We start from the raw sequence: 18,305 nt of genomic DNA on the forward strand, positions 1-18,305 counted from the left end.
AAGAGAAAGAAAAGAAAGAAAGAAGGAAGGAAAAGAAGAGAGAGAAAGAGAGAGAGAAAGAAAAAAGAAAAAGAAAAAAAGAGGAAAGAAAGAAAATTATCTGGTATATTTAGGCAAAATGCAGCATTTATATGCTCAGAAGTATTGGGCACTTTTGGAAGATACAAAAGTAAAGAGGAAAGATCTTAAATCTCAATAATCCTAATCAAAGTCTCTAATGTAAAATATAGTACATAATTACAACATTCATTTAAGATACTAAAAGCACTGATATATTTTAGTTCTACCAAAAAAATTATACTATATTCAGATTTCACTTGTTTTAGGCCTTTACAAAAAAAGAAAAACTGTTGATTTCTATATGCAGTAATATTTGATGCAGTGTATAAGAAGCAATTGCTGACTACACAAATTACTTTTATCCATGTGAGACTTTAAAATATTTTTTTAATGTTCTCATCCTTCTAACTTGGAGTTTGAAATTACTACTCCATGTCTTAAAACAGCAACTAATTTGCAATTATTTTCTGTATACCAAAATATAAGCTAGTTTCTGGTGGCTTTCATGGATTTCAACATATCTTTTTGGGAAGGCACAATTCATCTCATATCAGAAGATATCAAAGACTACCAGTACCATGTTAAAAGAATTTAGGAGCCAACATGAAGAAGCTCTCACTGGCCAAAGATGAGACACTTTTTAGTCTCATAGGGTAGTACTTGCAGCAAGTTGAATTATATTAAGTATTTAAATTCATTAATTTATAATGCTGCTAAAAAACAAAACAAAAATCCTAATTGGTCACTATTGGAGGATACTAAAGAAATAACTTATTATTTTGAAGATTGGTAAATAAAGAAAAATAATCATTTATCCAGCCTTCCCTATGTGAACATTACCACCATGTACCAAATAGTAGATGTAGTGAGTTGAATGGTGGCCTACAAAATATGTCTCGCAAAGGAAAAAAAAAGAGTCTTTGCTAGTATAATTAAGGATTTTGTGATGAGATCATCCCGGATTATACCCTGGTAGGCCCTAAATCTGATGACAAGGGTCCTAAAAGACACGCAGAGGTGAACAAATAGAAGAGGAATTGTATCCACAGTGGTAACAGTTAGAGTGCTATAGCCACAAGGAATGTCAGCAGCCACCAGCGGTTGGAAGAGGCAAAGAACAAATTCTCCCCTAGAGCCTCTGGAGGGAGTATGGCCCTGCCAACACCTTTATTTTGGACTTGTTGCTTCCAGACCATAAGAATAAAATTCTATTGTTTTTAATTCCTGAAGTCTGTGATTATTTATTACAACAGCCCCGGGAAACTAATATAGTAGATGAAAGTTTCTCTTTAAAGAAATATGGCAGCTAATAAGTGAATAAGGAATGAAAGACTATTGCCATTTTGCAAACTCTGATGAACTGAGAGATGGAGGCATTAATCACTGACATCTGCCAACAACATAGAAAGGGAAACAATCAGATATTACGTGCTTCCAGATGAAGAACTTGTTATACTACCTATAAGATAGTCTCACTGCTACCCTCACCAATCAAAAACGTAAACCCTGAATGTGTTCAAGCTTCTAGATCCAATTAACAATTCACAAAAATACAGAGGATGTAGAGACATGTAAAGCTACATATCAAGAATGAAATCAGCAAATCCAGGCCCTGGAAAGCTATAGGACAAATGATCCAATTTCTTCAGCAAATAAATTTAGGGAGAGAGAGAGGAAACTACAGGTTAAAAGGCACTTAATAGACCTGTCAATCAATAACAATGTGTGGATCTTATTTGGATCCTAATTTAAATAAACTGTGAAAGAAAGATAACTGTGAGACAATTAAAAATTGGAACACTTAACTGGATTTTTGATGAAATTAAAGAGTTATTGAATTAAATGAAATTTTCCTTTAACTACTTAAAAATAAACCAAATGAAGACTTATTTTATAATCAGTAATGGTTCTTTATTCACACAGCTTATCTTCTAGCTGAAAGATGGTTGGTATTCCCAAGACGGCCTGGTATTGCGTTATAAATTGTAATCAATATTAAACACTGTGTTTAATTACATGGGTTTCCTCTTTCTCTGATTCTTGGCTCTCAGCTACATGTGTTGAACAGCTGTGATTTGGGACATTTAAAATGGTGAAAATTAACTTTCTTGCTCAGACTTGCTCAGAATATTATAAAAATATTTTTCTAGTGGCCAAATTATTTTTTATTTCAATCTACTAACTTTATCTTCTTACTCATAGACCTTCAACTTGATAGAGGCTTCTGATGTGATAGATAATTCTACATAGACACTTTTCTAATAAAATACATCATAGATGTATTTATGTATACATCATATAACATAAATTATATCTATGTTAATCTATAAACTATATCTTAGAGAATTATTCCTGAAACTGGAACTAGGTGGGCCAATTTTAGTTCTTGTCTAGAACCTACCTTCCTCTGATAGTAGAGGTTGTAGAGATTATAACAAGTGAGCTGGCAGGAAGTTTATTCTAGATTCCAGACCAGAATGGAAGTAAGTAATCTGCATGAATACCACGGGCTGGTCTTTTTATTAACAAGAGTTTCTGTGAGAAAATCAAGGGGTGCAATTCAAATACCTTCTTGAGAATAAGGATTAATGTTGTAGGATGGTTTTTCAAAGTAATGAGGTAGCCAGTAGGCAAAAAGAATGGATGTTTGAACAACCAAAAAATAGAGATTAAAAAAAGATAAGGAATTTATCATTTTGTATTCCCAGCCAAGTTGAGAAGTAGTAATAAAAATAAAAGGTTTACTATAAAGCTTTAATCACACAGTACCTTCTCTGAAGCTTATAACAGTCAAATGAGATAAATAATATTATCTCTTTATTACAAATAGGAAACTGAGACTCAGTTTAAGCAGTGACTTGCCCAATCTTATTTCTATTGTGTAACTTTAGAGGTACAAGTTCAAGAGTCCACCTGTCTTAGAAATAAGAAACTTAAAAATAACAAATGTAGGAGAATGTGAAGGTTTTGAATCAAATCATGTTGCTCCTTAAGGTTGTCAAATATAGTGCTCTCTTCAGCAGCACATATACTAAAAAAAAGGATGTCAAATATATATTAATTATATAATTTGTTAAACTTCATTTAGGAGGAAAAGAGAAACTCTATAGCATATACAAAATGGAGACATGAAATCAAGACTTTGCCCAGATAAAATATAATTGCCTTTATAAAGGCATCATCAAAAATCATTTATTAAATCATTTAAATAACTGATTTCTCTGTTTTTACATCAGTTGAAAATCATCTATTTCCCATTCCAAATAGCACTTACTCAATTATTGAACTGGCAAGAACAGTCATTTCCTAGCAAGAGTCTCTATAATCAAAACATTTCTGTCTAGCTTTATAATTATATTTTAAAGGTTTTGTAAAACAAGAAAATGAAGGATGACCATATTTAGTGGTAGAACATTGGGAAGGTAGAACATTCATCTTTCCATTTTACTCAGTGAGTCAGTGGTATAACTCTCATAGTGGAGACAGAAAAATAAGTTAAATTGGGCCTGTGCCAATGTCATTGCACAATAAATTAGAAGAGGCGGTGTCTATTGATAGACCAAGAGACTGTCCTTACTTTGACCATGAGCAAATTATTTCATCTGTAAAATGGCAGTTATTAAAATACCTACATTAGAGAGGTATGTGAGAATTAAGAGGTAATCCATGTAAAGCTCTTTAGCACAGCGATTGGCACAAAATAGGTCTTCAGTATCTATTAGAGACCGTGACAACAATAATGGTAACAATAATAATACCGACGGTACAGAAAATTAAATGGGTTCTATTTTTTATCTGTCTAGATAATGCTGAGCAGTGGAGTGGAACAAACATTAGAAATCAGAACACAATTCTAAGTTCACCAATAAAAAATCCCACATCTATCTTTTGAACATATAAGTTTTTTCCACCTGTAAAATTAGAATCAAAGAAGAAAGCAATTCCAAGTTTGAGATAAAACACATACTATACTTTGATTAGTAAATTATTCATCAGTTTCTTTGAGTTTAAACCATTTAAATAACTGATTTCTCTGTTTCTGCATCAGTTGAAAATCATCAATTTCTTGAAATGATTCAGGTTGTTTAAAACCAGAGGCTTATGTAAATTTCTAGTCAAGAGATATAATTGTTCATTTGTCAAGTGTAGAACTCATTACCATTCCTCAATAAATCTTAAATTAAAATGATAGATTTTCAGCCTTCAGGTATGTTGTACTTTGTAATAAAAATCAATACCATTATTTGGCCACAGGATGGCAAAATACACCTGAGCCCAGATAGAAAACAGGAGCAGGAAACCACAGTCCCTAGAACGGTGTTTCATTTCTTCTTCATATATTTTATAGACAGACTCCTGAGTGATCCTTATGACTAACAATGGTTTTATTTTCATAGGTTGGAATTCATCACATATTTGCGTCTTAATTCTAATTTCAGTGAACAACACAATCAAGTCCAAATCCCTTCTTTCTCCCTTTTTTCCTTAATTTACTTTCCTTTTTTCTTTCCGCTTCTCTTCTTGTCTTCCTTCCTTTGCTTTTATTCTCCCCCTTTAATACAATAATTACAGAATACCAAACATAGCCTCTTTTCAATGACCTTAATGCCTTTTCATCCTTTCAATATTGGCTTAAAAAATCAAATCAGAATTTCCGTCTGACTTTTAAAAATGTGATTGGATAATGATTATCAAATACAGACCATTTTCAAAATCACAGTATGTTCTTAGTCCCATATTTATCCTGCTTAATTTTATCCTTAATCACTCATGACATTTTAAAAAGTATTTGTTGGGGAGAAAACAACAAAACAAGAAAAGTTAAATTACCAAAAGCCATCAAGTAAAAATATATAAAATAAAAATGAAACTCATGTATTTCTGTCTCTTCACTCACACTTCTTGATCACACCTGTGTTTTTCCTAGATGTCTCTAGATATATGTAGGTAAAAACAAGTACTCTGTTTTTTTTCCAAAACTGGAATAACGCCTTAAATTTTATATGCAACTTGACTTTTTCATAGATCCAGTATATCAAAAACCTCTTTTAGACTAATAAATTTCAAGCTGTCTCGGGTGTTTTTAACAGCTGCATGGCATTTCATAGTATGAAAAACAATTTATTTAACTATTCCTCTATATTGTAGTTAGGGAATTTCCTTTTTTGCTGTTATAAATATTGCTGCAACAATATTCTGTACATGTCCCTTTATGTACTTTTGCTATTATCTTTGTAGGATAGATTCTTAGAAATAGAGCCAATGGGTCTTAGGCTTTCCACATGTGAAATACTAATTGATAGGCATAAGGTACCCCCGCCATAGGTTGTCCCCACTATCTCTGACTTTATAAAGGTCTCACATAGCTGTCTTATAAAGTCAAAACCAACCTCCTTCCTCATTCCTCCAGAACAAAGAGGTCTGGGTCTTCTAAAATTTGTTTCTGTATCTTTCTTCACACTACACTTATGTCATTCTCCACTCCCCTTTATCCTTTCTTCCTTTCTGATGAAATTCAGCTCTTGAAATCTTTCATTTCTTTCATCATTTCCCCCATCGTTATTTCTCTAAATTCTTTTTTTAATCATTTGTAAAGTAATAACATTTGACATAATTGCTTGTGTATTTTGTTTAAACATATATTTTAAATGGAAAATTAAGACAAACATTTCACAATGTTCTTTATTGTTGTACTTATTTTTTTTTTTTTTCGTACGAAGAGAAAGACTAAAGCTGCCTCCAATTCCCAATGCCAGGAAATATTCTCTTTTCTAAATTTTGTACATATTCTCACTTCTAAAATGTACTTTAATTATTTTTTGCATGTCTGATTCCCACTAGATTTTCTTTCATTCAACAAATATTTATGATGCATCAGGCTCTATTCTAGGCCATTAGGGTACAGCGCAGATTTCCTTCACTCATGAAGCGCACGAGGCCGGTGAGACAGACAAGAGATAATATAAAGAAGTAAAATATTATATGATATGTTAGGCAATTGTAGAAATCTAAATGAGAAGAGTGGAGATAGAAAGAAAAACAGATTTATCATATGTATTGAAAAGAGATCCAATAAAGCTTTCTTCGGATACAATATGGGGTTTTAGAAAAATGAGCAATCAAAGATGCCTCATAGGTTTCTGTAAGTAACTGGAAGGACGTTGGTACCCTTTACTAAGGCTGGAGAAAATTGAGGGAAAGACATGTTTGGGTGAGAAAAGTTCTGTTTCGGTTAGGTTTAGATGTTTGTTGAACATTCAAGTGGAGACATCAAACAAACAGTTGAATACAAGTTTAGAGCTCAGCAAGCAGACCTGGGGATAAAGATTTGGGAATTATTTAGCATGTATAGGTATTTACAGCCATGGGAATGTATGAGGTCATGTGAGCAGTGTAAGGGTCCTATCAGCTGAGATTGAGGTGTAAGGAGTGAGAAGAAATTGTTGAAGTCTTAAGAGGAGAAGATATGAAATAGTCAGAAAATCAAATGTATTAAAGAAGTAAGTAAGTTTGTTATGTAGAATCAATTGTTTTCTTGAGATTTAGGTGAGAATTATGGTTATCTGCCTTTCTCTGGTCTCAACCAGTTACTTGGGGAAGGCACAGAATAGTTAAGTAGTAAGTTTAACTAATGTGACAAAGATCACCAACTGTCTCCAAATGTCCATATTCCCCTTACCTTTTAGGAATAGAATGGCTGATTTTTAGCTGGTCTTTAATCTCTTTAAAGAGATTGCATTTTTTGAGCCTTCTTTGTAGCTGAGTGTCATCCTGATTAAGTTTGATCCAATGGATGTGAGATGTGATGTGTGTAACTCCTGGGACTTCTTTCTAAAGGGAAGACCACTTGCCTTGGACCTCAGTGAGTGATTCTGATAATGGCCCATTAAACCTAAAGAGAGAAATGGGAGATAAGTCTGCAGAAGTAGTGGAAAATGAAGAAAATGATAGATACGGTGGATTGCAAGTTTTAAAAAATTGTTGTAAAGTATCTGATAAAGAGAATACTTCAAAGGTAGGGATGGTGGTCAGAGAGTGGAGTGCTTGTAACTGTAATCGTTGGGCAATCGTATGACCATAGAAGTTCGTAGCTGAAGTGCCATAAGGGGGGAAATCATCAGAAGTGAGGAGTACAAGGAACTAAGAGGCCTCAGCATTGGCTTGGTCAGACATCAAGAATGGCAATAGGAGTAGGGATAAAGAAGAAGATAGATGGCCAGGCTAAAATCTTCAATAAATGAGGGGAGACTTGGAGGTCAGCAGGACAGCAATATTTGGAGTTGTAGTGTCTGATAGCATGAACTTCAAAAGATCTAAGTTTTAAAGAAGAAAAGTCTACGTCCTCTTAGAGGACTGTAGGGCAGGGGAAGCAATGCCCATAAGGAATAAGTGGGTTTCAGTCAGGGCATGAAAGTGAAGGGAATGCTAAGAGAGGATATCACAGATATTGATGATAGGTCATGAGTCTCAGAGGGCCCAGGAAGGGTTCAGGGAGTTAGGAGGAGTGCAAGAGGGAGTTGTATTCATGGATTAATTGGTGTGGTATGGCAAAAAAGATTGGGACATCTACTGGTGCCTGAGGCAAATGGAAACCTGAGGCATGTTGTAATCCTGAGGGCCAATGAGAGGTGTAGGGAGCTAAAGCTCCCCAAATTCAAAAGAGTGCATGGATTATCTCAGGAGGCCTGCTTCCATAAAAAGGAAAAGGCTGGTTCTGTGGAATTCCAGGAAGAAGAAGATTAAGTATAGACAAAGGGAGTGTCAAAGGGAGTGTCGAAGGGAGTGTCAAAGGAAGTGTCGATTATACCTTGATCTTCAGGATGTTACTTTAATTATGTTATCTTGGGATACACAAAGGAACAGATTATGTATAAAAAGAAGGATAAGAAATAAACTCGGAGAGACAGTTGTGAGATCTGTTCTCCCTCCTGCACCCTGTCTGTCTTCTCTTTTTTCTCAGTCCCCGCTCCCCCATTCAGGTACCCGGTTTGACTTGGTCGGCTGGCTTCCGACAGAGAGGAAGGTCAGGAATTGGTTTAAGATGAGACTCATGCAGCCCATTGTGGTCTGGTAGCTAAAAGGATGGGTCAAGATATCTGAGAAGTTGGTCTCTTAGACAGTTTGCAGTGATGAAACAGCCAAAGGAGCAGCAGTATCACTGGAAGCTCCAGGAACTCTGTTAACTCTCATTATTTAAAGTCTGTGAGCCTCAGTTTGTCAATGAAATGAATGAAATGAAGTAATCATGGTACTTACTTGATAATTAAGAAGATTAAATATGTATTAGATAGAATTAATTGCTCCAATTCTTCACCCCTCCTTATGTATAGACCTTTTGTATGTGACTTTGCAGTACCATATATAGGTAGAGTCTATATTCCCACCCCTTTAATTTGGGCCTGACCATGTGACTCAATTTGGCCAGCAGAATTTGGTAGAAGTAATGGTATACTATTTCTAGCCTTAAGCCCCAAGAAGCCTTATAAATTTCCACTCTTGTTCTTGTACTGCTGCCTCTTCGTGAAAATGACGTATCCAGGCAAGCCCGCTGGATTTAACAGGAGGATAAGAGACACATAGAATGGATCTGTCCCAGCTAAGATGTCCCAGACAAGCCCAGCCTAGGGCAGAGCTCCCATCCAACACTTAGTCACATGAGCAAGCCCACCCTAGGTCAGTCAGTCCTCAATAGACTCACAGATATGTGAGCTATAATATTAGAGAACTATTGTTTTAAGTCACTGAAGTTGGGGTGATGTTACATAGAAATAGCTAACCAATATAAAATGTAAGGCATCCAACACAGTATATGGCACCTGGTAATCACTCAATGTTGGTGTTCCAGTTACTATAACTATGCAACAAATTACTCCAGAAGTTAATGGCCTGAAACAATAATTTATTATGCTCACAGATTATGAGGATCAGGAGTTTGGACATAGCAGTGGAAATGGCTTTTCACTTCTCTGTGACATCTGATGCCTCAACTGGAAGACTCAATGTCTATGAGTTGGAATCATGTGAATCTTCATGCACTTCTGTGCCTTGGTGATTTTGGCTGTTATCTGAGACCTTAGCTGGGACTGCCGACTGAACACCTACATGTGGTCTCTCCAGTGTGGCCTGGGCTCCCACACAACATGATAGCCAGGGTCCAAAGGTGAGTGAACTGAGAGTTAGGCAGAAACTATATCCTTTTATGACCTAGCGTTGGAAGTCGCATAGCATCGCTTCCAGTATGCTCTATTCACGGGACCAGTCATAAGCTCCAGATTCAAGGAGTGGAGAAATGCCACTATTTAATGGGGACTGGAAGGTTCTGGAAGAGCATATGGGACTGGCAATCACTAGTTTATTCTCTTTATCTATGAGTCTGTTCTGTTTTTTTTTTTTTAAATTTATTTTGTTCTTTAGATTCCGCATGTGAGATCATATGGTATTTGCCTTTGTCTGATTTATTTCACTTAGCATAATATCTTCGGTCCTCTTTAAATTCATAATTTAAAAATCTCAGGAGAGTATAAATTGGTGTACAGCCTGTTATTTGATATTTTTTGTAGCAAAAGAAATAGCTTTTTTTTTTTCAGTTGGGTTTCTGATAAGCTATTTGGCAGGCTTGCAAGATAAACACAACCAGGGTCAGAATTTCTAAATTGTTGGTTCTCTTTTGCCCCACCATTTAGTCTGGTCACCAAGTGCTTGTATTCTCCTGTTTGCATTGAGCCTTTCTCCTTTATTGCAATTGTTATTCCCTTATTACAAGTATATTGAGAATAAAAGAGGGTAGATTTTGTACAGTCTGGTGAATCAGGAAAATCAAACATTCTTGCAGCATTCCTGACAGCAATAACTTCAGAGTTGCAAAGAGAAAGAAAAGCAATAGTAAAGGGACTTTCCAGACTGCAGAAGCTCGAAGGTGGAAGGGGAAACTGACATCAAGAGATTACAAGAACATTTACTAAAATACAGAGTGAATTTCAGTCACATTCGATTATATGTTAATTTATGCTTGCTGATTCATATTGCTTTTGGCATATTTTTGCCACATACTAAGAAAGCCAATTCTCTTAGTCGACTATTGCTTTTTACAAGGAGGATAAATCTAATAAATATAAAATATTAAAAGGCAGCTCACAAGTGTTAAAGGCAGCAAATGAGATATACAATAGGGGTTTTACAAGAGTCCAATATGGGAAGAATGATTGGAATCTCTTCGGTCTCTGAGATATGTTCCTTTCTCTGCCATTGCCACCAGATCAGTCTAGGCTCTCAAGACTTTAAGCCTATTAGTGGGAAGAAGAGATGGGAGAAGGGAGAAGATGAGGGAGAAGACAGAAAAGAAAAAAAACGTCGTAAGCTCTGGGGTTTGTTCTTGACAGGTGGAGAATAGATTTTATCCTCTTCCGTTCTGTTGTCCCAGACTGTGTTAGTGGAGGAAAGTACAGGTATTTTGACTTTAATTTAACTCCATCTGAAAATATTATCGGTAACTTTTCATACCTCGAGAGAAAAATTGTGAGTTTATGTAAGTTCTTTTTGGAGATCTAACTTCTCTTTGGTTTGGAAAGATACTTCAGAGGGTCCATGACAGGATATGATGGAATGGAACTAAAATTTGCATTGCATAATAAAGTGAAGTACAGTGAAGGCTCATTATACTTTTATTCAAGTTATTTAGTTGGTAATTCCACTCAGTAGATCTGTGAGGCAGATAAAGGACACCATCACGCCTCAAACAGCCAAGTCATGTTGGTAAAATTCAGGGAATAGTTGTGTGACTCACTTTAATGACTTCCCCACATTGGCCGTGAACACATTATTCACGTAGCTGGGATTGTGGGTGGTAATGATTCTGTCAGTATCCTCAATGAAGAAATTGAAAAATTAATTGAGGGTCATAGAGCGACTTTTATTAAAGACTTATGCTTTAGTCTACTTTATCTTATGGGAAATTTAAGTGATTTTCAAGAGTATTCACTTTAGAAATTAATCCCCACTTAATTTGGGATTTTAAGAAGAGTTTTCGGTTTTCTCTTGGCAGTCCGAGAGACAGTAGTTTGACGGCTTGAGGAGTTGGCTCCATTTACTCAGGCTAGAGACAAGGGAGAAAGATGTTTACAGATTCCCTCTGTGGAATATGGGCAATAACCCTTAGAAGCAAGAATGTCTGATATTGTTTTAAGTTTTTTCCTGCCTTGTGCTGTAAATACTCACCACTGATTGCTAACCCTTGGTAAACATTGGTTGTATCACCAGCCTTGAATTATTAGTTCCCTGCAGAATGGAGAGAGAGGGCTGCCTTGATTAAATACTTCATACAAGTCAGAGTAGAAGCACGACGTAAATGTTAGCTCATATTGTTATGTTTTAGGAATGCAGAAAGCTGCCCAGCATGGAGCAATAGATAGTTGAAGGTGATCAAGGAGCTGGGAGTTTAAAATAAAAGCTGACCCACGACAGTGAGGACACTTAAATTCCCATCTTCACCTTCTCTCCTTCTCAACTCGCCTCCCTCACATACTGAGGAACACTGTGGAGCATGCCTGGCTTTCAAGTTACATGAGAAGTGATTCCACTTGGATATTAAAGGAAAGGAGGGCCTTAGAAGGCTAACGCCTCATGATAATGTGGGACCTAGACAACTAGGTTTCAAAATTTGTTCAAGAAAACTTTTGGGTGGATAAGGAAAAGAGTAGAATTTTCTTCAGATTCCCCAACTTAAGAAAATTTCATGCTCCTATTTGGCTATTAATTCTTTTCTGTACCTATTACAGTTACTAATATCAGTTAATTTCATAGACTAGGCTAATAAAATTCCATATGTTCTGTTCAGGACAAAGTTCTCTCCATGGGAGGGGGCCACTGAACTGGTCTGAATTCTCCTTTTGTAGATAATTGTATTTTGAAATATGATGTATTTTGCGTTAAGATGTCCATGGTCTATTTGAACTAAACACAAAGCTGTTTCTTTCTTGCCTGTTTACTCTGAAAAACCTTTATTTTCCTTGTCCTTAATCTTTCTCCTAGTTCAGAATACCCAGCACATTGTCGACAGATTGTCTTTCCACAATAATGCTTTATTGGCAAGATTCTAAAATGGCTTCAGAGCATTTACAAGATTGAGTCCACCCTTGGGCTAGATGCAAACTGTATCACTGGTCGGCCTAACTATCGATCTTATTTCTTGATATACATGAACCCTTCATCCAAACTCATCTCCTGCTAATATAACATACTACTTTTAAACCTGCCTCTTCTCAACTCTAAACTCCATATTGATTTTTTCCCATCTGAGTTTATGTTGACATTAGTCATTTGGATTCATCAATTGATTGAACAGTTATTTCTTGAGTGCTGACAATATGCTGGGAACATAATGCAAATTTGTTATTTGATGATGTGCTTTTATATTTCTCACTTATTATATGTGTATATTCTTATCATGAAGAAAACCTTAAGGACTGAATCATTTTAATTTGTTTTCTCACAGAATTGGGCACAAAATAGGACTGCAATAAATACATCTTGAACTGACTCAGTTATGGCCATGATAAACTTAAATAGGATAATTAAACTTGTTAACTTGTCAGCCTATAATCACTAACTATATTAATAAACATTTTAATAGATATTTTTCATTATGCCTGATCTCATTAAATCTTGTCAGTGATAGATTTTGTTGAAAATATTTGATTAATAGCTCATTTTCATAGCTCGAAAAACGGTATTACAGATGATAATCAGCAGAACAATTAAAAACAAAATCTCACTTCTACAGAGTTAGCCAGTGTATAGACTTTATTACATAGGCACACATTACGTTTTTAAAGTAAACTGGTTTTACATAAAATTAATGACAATAGTATAAAAAGTTATATCGAATGAGGGTGGATGATAAATGAAAGAAAATACAAGCCTTCGATCAGCTAAATCATTTATTAGGTCTTGGGTCCGTCCATCCTGACATATTGAAATTCACTATGGACATTACAAAAATGGAGAGTGAGGAGGGTGCTCTTTCATCACTCCCTGGCTAAAACACTGATTCTGTTTAATTACTTGAACACAGTAATATTTTCTCCAGGTTCTGCTGACAGTTGGACACAAAGGTTAAATGAATGCTAGCTTAGGGTCGGAGGAGTTCATACTCTTCCCTTTTGTCACCTCCATACGTCAAAACCCTTGAACACTTTGGTCCAACAGGTTGTTGTCAGGATCTGCACATCCACTTTCCCAGAACTGCTCCCATTGGATACCATGTGAGGTCACTGATCCTGAAGCCCACAGTGCTTAAGGCTTCAGTCACAGTGTGGCTAGATATTGTCCACAACTAGCATTAAGAATTTGATCTGAGGCAGAGGATGTTGGAATTTCTTGCTGTCCAGTTGGAATTGAGCCATTACATTTGACCAACTCTAAGTATAAGAAACTAAAATCATACAAACACATACCACAAAAAGAGATGCTATTTTATAGTTTGTACATGTTTTAAAACTTTTTTACCTACAATTTTATGTTGCAAAGAGACAGAGCGTATAGGGAGAACTGACCTTCTCTCTCATCTCATTTTGCTGTAACTCTATGGTGATAGTCCCAGGATGTTTACTGAGTGTTTTTATCTTCCCTCGATTTCTGCAGTCTTTTGTATAAAAGAGTATATCCATAAGCCATTGATCATCCTGACTTGGCTCCTCAGTACCTGGGAATGTTAGACCTACTTCTGTTTTAAGTGGTACCCAAATCCAACTTCCATTTCAGAGACCCGTCTGCTCTTCTTCGCACTCACGCCACTGATGTGCTGGTGGAAATCCCAGTGCAGTTCCAATTGATCCTTACCATCATTTTGATCCTTCATTTTTATCTATATTTGAAGGCAACGGCAAAATAGAGGATTGCAAGATTTTCTGTGTTTGTTGTCTGGACAGATGGTAAAAAATAAAGACATGAAAAGGAAAAGATAGGCTAGCCAATTTTCCCAATCTTCAAATTTTAAATTTCTTAGTTCTTGAGACTATATGAAGAGTCCTGTTGACATGAAGTATCACTGACGATGGGGGAAAAAAAAAGGGTATTTTGTAAAATAATCCATAAAACTGGAAAGGACCTGAGGGAACAATTAGTACAGCCTCCTCACTTTTTTTTGGCTGAGGTCGCTGAAGCCCAATTGGGAAAACAGCAAGTCACTTAAATTGGTGATTGTCTCCATGATTATATCCTTAAAAAATTCATAGAAACCCCAATTTTACTCCCACCGATGACTTTACACCAATAATCTTCAGTGTTCTTGTGTTTGGCCTTAGCTCCCTTTAGGGAACATGGCTGCTAGTGTAGCACCTTGACCAGAGTAAACGCACTTGTTGGATTAATTCTATTGTTTATCCTGCTACGCAATCTTTTCTTTTTCTTAGAGCTCCTTACTTTTAAGGGATGGCCTCTAGTTCAAGCATTTTAGGTTTGATGGCCAGTGCTATATTTGTCATCTCTCTATAATCTCATTCATTTTCAATATGAATATCTTTTCATATTGAAATTCTACTTTTTTAGTCTGTTCTTTTATAGCTTTTCATTACATACAATTTCTATCTGCCTTTCTCCAGGCACTACTAAACATATTACTATGGACAGTTTCTTTACAGGCCTGGAATTGAAAATTCAGAGATATACTTTTTTAAAAAAAATGTAAAACAAAAAGACTAGACTTGCAATCAAATTTGCTAAGGCACACTAGAAGAAATATAAAAGTTCCCTATTCCTGCTTTAGTTAATACAAGGGAAAATATTACTGATACACACATTTACTTTCTATATTTATGACTGCCTCATACATTTCATTCAATTCCTTAAACACATAAATATGAGTCAGAATATCCAAAGCAAGTTTCATTTACAAAGAGCGTAATTAAGAAATAGTAATTTGTAGAGAATTGGCGTTTAGACATTGGTGAGAATGCCATGACTAATTTTATATAAAGAGATGTCATGGTTTAGATGGGACTTGGTAGTAAAGTGTTAGAGATGATTTGTTTCTTAGATAACATTTTTTGTGGATTTAATTTTTCATCAGTTTTGTTGGAATTTCCTATTAAATTGCATTCTTAACATGATTTAAACCCTAGATATGCTAGAATTAACTTATCATCATCATTTGTAGAAGAGCTAGTTACCATTCCCAATGGGGAGAATTTCTAAAAGTATGCTAGGTGGCAGTGCTTCCCATTCAAATCAGTTTAATCTTCCCAGGGTTTAAAAAAATTCTGCTCATTCTCTGCTTTTCCACTATTAAACTTACTATGTGACTTAAAGCAGCTCTGAAATCATGATTTCATTTCACGAGTTTCAGCCTTACAATCTCAGACCTCCAACTTACTATGGCAAAAGACACAGCAACTTTGGTCAGTGGTTAATGTTAGGGAAAACAAAGACCTAGCATACCAAGTGTGATTTTGCTCTCTGTCAAATGCTTCTTTTCCCACTGAACATTCAAATGGGCAAGGCTCAGGCTCACAGATCTGTCTGACTTGCAGGAACAAAACTGAATCAATAATCTTGACTATGGACAGCATCTGGGCTACTGTACTTTGGGCACAATCATGTTTTTTCAACATGAATAAGGTACATTCCAGTTTAAATGGAGCTGCACATTAAGTGCTTGAGTGCTGACAAGTATCATTATTTGACAACAGAGGCCGGAATAAAAGGAAAGAAAAATCATTTAAGTATTCTAGGAAATAAAAGCATGCTTGCTTGCTTGTTTCCTTTAATATAGGTATTTGACAATAAGTAAGAGTTAAGTTGTTCTAGAGTCTCAGGGTAAATATTCATTCAGCAAACATTTATCGAATACCTAGTAATTTCCCTTTATTTCAGTAACATACGTTTGTCTAATCAGTAAGGATTTAAGGTGGCTGAAACCTATTATATTCCAAGCTTTGTGCTAAGTACTAGAAACAGAGAATCAAGATACATTCCTTGCCTTCATAGATCACAGTTCTTGGGAATTTCTAGGAAAATAAACTCTTGCCCTCAATCACTTACTGGATTTAAATAGGAATTACTCTCATTTCAAATAAAAATATTTTTCATAAAAAAAAAGATCCTCAAAGGTTATGAGCTTTGCCAATAATGCAGGAAGGTGGGGGGCAGGGAGGGGAGGAGAAGAGCCAAATGGAAAAAATATATTCAGAAAATATTTAATGTAAGTGAAATGCAAAATGCTGATAAGGAATAATTAATACTGTTTACAAGAGTGGCAAAGGAGGTTTAATGGCCCTCCACAAAATACCTCATATTCTCGTTTGACATATTATAACAAGTACATTTCTTACCCTCTTACCATAAAGTCACAAAGCAAGCCACTACTACTCAAAAGAAAGCACAGTTCTCAATATGTGACATCTATGTTCTAACAGAAATACTATGTATTTGTAAAATGAATTCACTTTTAATATTTTCACATTACTGACAACATAGACAAGGATTATTTGTGACCACATATACACAAAATCCAGGTCCAGGGTGACAAACTTAGAATGTATACATCAAAAAGGTAATTTTCCCAATTGCGTCTTCTACGTAGGCTATTAGGAAAACACTGAGTCTGAAAATATTTAGTATTCTGTTCTTCAACCACAGAATGCTACCCATAATCATTTTCCCCAAAACTAGAGAGAAATCGAATGTGATAAAATCAAGGTGGCGGAGTTTTAAAAATTAATAATAATTTGCTCACTGAATGTATAGATAGCATGGAAGGTATTTTCTACACCCTTAGTTTAAAAATAAAAAAAGTCCAGGTGAAAGCATGAAGGCAATGAGAATAAGCCATGGTGGGGAAAAAGGTCCAATAAGCAATACACATGTGACGCTAACAGGGGAGGCAGAGATCTGGAGAGGGTGTGTGGATGCTAACCTTCAGTAAGGAAGGTGACGGAATGACTTTCACCTTGTCAACTCTTCAACTCATCTTGATGTTTCATTGAGGAATCTCAAGTGCCTTTAATTCAATAGGGGAAGGGCTATGTCTTAGAGCCCTCACTTGACAAACATCTCTGGGAGACTCCACTGTATTTCGAAAAGCATGAAAAACCACTTATCAAAGAAAAAACAACTAGAGTTAGAGAGTCCTATTACTGCTGAGACTAAACCTATATGCAGAAGGAATCTTGGTAGGCAGCCAGCACAAATCCACTGTAAGAGTCCCTTTTGTAGCATCTGGGATAGACAGTTATTTTAACCTTTGTTTGGGCATTTGCAGCAACAGGAAATTTTACTACTTGAGTCCATTCCTCTTTAAAACAACTCTTATTAGAAAATTCTTTCTTATATTGAAGCACACATCTGTCATGTATAAAGTTCTCCTTTGTTCCTGTTTTTGCCTTTTGAAGCTACACAGAATAAGTCTAATTCCTCACCCTTTTTATAGCTCAAAAGAAAATTCGATGCAGCTATTATATCATTCCTTCCTTCTCTGCACTCCTTTTCCAGCTATACCTTCTATTCTTCACAGGATCTATTCCCCTGTCCCTTATCTAATCAGACCTTTCACAACTCTAGCCACCTGCCTCTGGGCACAATTAATTTATTAATATTTCTCTTAAAATGTGGTACCCAGAATTGGATCCAACCTCCATCCGGATGTGGACTTACCAACGCAGCATACAGGGCTCCCTGGACTTCTATCACCACAAGCTGAATGCATTAGCTTTGTGAATAGCCACGCTATAGTCCTGATTCAAAATTGAACTCCTATTTTCCTAAGAAAACATTTCTACATGAACTGCTGTGAAACCAGGACTTTCCACCACCTTTCTCATTCACTCACTCTCACACACACACACACACACACACACACACACACCACTCTATACTTAGAGGGTTGCATTTAAGAAACTCAGAACATGGAGTTTCTCATTAATGCCTATTCAATTTCATCCTTTTAGTTTCAGTATAATGCTCAGGTATTTCAAAAAAAATTATAATGATTTCTACATTCTAGTGTAAGTACATAGTTAGAATTCAATGAATATTCATTGAATAAATAATCCTGAATCTGCCAGTCAATAGACTGGACATATGTCTATTTCTGTGTCATCTACAAATCAGATCGGCATGTTTTCTGTCCCCCTATTCTGTTCATCACAGAGAAGTAGAAAGGCAGATAGAAGCTGCCTTTAAATTGTTGAGCAGGTATCCCCTTTGGGATGGCCAATAGAGTTCCTTATATGGTAAGAAAACACTAAGGTACA

The 18,305-nt window shown here is 35.8% G+C and overlaps 1 long non-coding RNA gene across 3 annotated transcripts in view; it reads left to right on the plus strand.

The window, feature by feature from the left end:
* Positions 1-18,305, plus strand: part of LOC112473647 — a 91,398-nt gene that overhangs the window by 7,521 nt on the left and 65,572 nt on the right. For 2 of the 3 annotated variants that reach the window (XR_003044092.1, XR_003044091.1), the window contains exon 2: positions 8,975-9,220. The exons of the other annotated variant lie outside the window; for it this stretch is intronic. This is a non-coding gene — a long non-coding RNA (uncharacterized LOC112473647). The remainder of the gene's footprint in view (positions 1-8,974; positions 9,221-18,305) is intronic. 3 annotated transcript variants of the gene reach the window in all.

This window comes from Pteropus alecto, unplaced genomic scaffold, assembly GCF_000325575.1.
Source record: "Pteropus alecto unplaced genomic scaffold, ASM32557v1 scaffold8, whole genome shotgun sequence".
Taxonomy (NCBI): domain Eukaryota; kingdom Metazoa; phylum Chordata; class Mammalia; order Chiroptera; family Pteropodidae; genus Pteropus; species Pteropus alecto.